Source organism: Temnothorax longispinosus, chromosome 3, assembly GCF_030848805.1.
Source record: "Temnothorax longispinosus isolate EJ_2023e chromosome 3, Tlon_JGU_v1, whole genome shotgun sequence".
Lineage (NCBI taxonomy): Eukaryota > Metazoa > Arthropoda > Insecta > Hymenoptera > Formicidae > Temnothorax > Temnothorax longispinosus.
The window spans coordinates 17,891,810-17,893,150 of NC_092360.1; positions in this window are offsets into that span (position 1 = coordinate 17,891,810).

Consider the following 1,341-nt stretch of genomic DNA (forward strand, 5'->3'; position numbering starts at 1 on the left):
TGTCTTCCAGTTTAAAATATATAAAGTTCTATATTAAAAAACAATAAATAAATATTCGACCAAAGGAACAAGCATACAACATATAAATTGTCCAATGTCAAAAATACATATAGGATGTGCTTGTACATATTTTATACACCGTTCTGACGGCAGCCGAAATGATGAAAATTGATAAGTGTAAATTTTTAAAGTCAATTGAAAGTGAAAATATTATTTATACAGGATGTTCCACCTAACCTAACGTCATGTTACAATTAAACCCTCTGCTACCGGGACATTAATAAAAATCGTTGAACTCGGGCTTGGAGGCGCGAGCCAACCGTGCAGGCATATCGGTATAAAAAAAAGGTTGATAAAATAAACATATATATACCTACTTTTGCTTTTAATGCATTACTTGCCACCATGAGCCAGGATCTTTGCGACCACAGTTTGCCAAATACATTTTTTTACTCTCGTTTTCATTATATTGGCGGGTCCAATATCTACGTTTGGCCATTGCAATTTAACCTCTTCCGTGCTGCCAATGATCTGGTCAAGTTTTTCTTCGTCTAAGCTATGTAGCAACCACTCGCGATAGCCAACCGCAATAGCATTATCTTCATTACTGAATTCACACAATACACATTCTTTGTCATTCATCTTATTTTTTTAAGAACTGCACTAGAAAATTATTGCAAGTTATCAAATCTGATAGTCGGCGGATATCGTTTACGTGTGTCGGGACGTGACACGTGTTAGAGCGACTGCGCACACAGGACGCGTTGACGCGTTTAGCGTGGGGGCCGGAAGGCGACGTGATAGCCAATGAACATACAGCATACAGCTTTCTGGAGAAAGCTATAATACGCTCATTGGATATCGCATGTCATCGCTTTATTGCGCTCGTCTGCAACCGGCATAATACGAAAGTTCATAATTGCATAATGTGATTATTCAGTGTGATGCAGGATTCACACAGTGTCCAATATTCGACGTACAACGATTTTCAAAATCGAATTTTCTGATTATTGGGATTGGCGGTCGTGACGTCACAAGGCAAAATGGCCGGAGAGAGTAGGTCACTTGTCACTCTACAATACGACGTATGTGTTTATTCCCTGAATCGAATTTTTACCAAAAGTATATGAAATAGGGGTAAAATTTTCCGGGGAGTGCCACTATGTGTATAGTTTTTTAAGTCGATTTATTTATGTGGCAGCCGGCGACCTACTCTTTTTAGTTTTGTTTTCGCCACCAGATGGCGTATCGCAGTTTAGCCATTCCCAATAGATATCGGACGCTGTGTGAATCCTGCATGCTTCTCGCTATTGAAAAGACATTTAATCCGCAGCAATATAT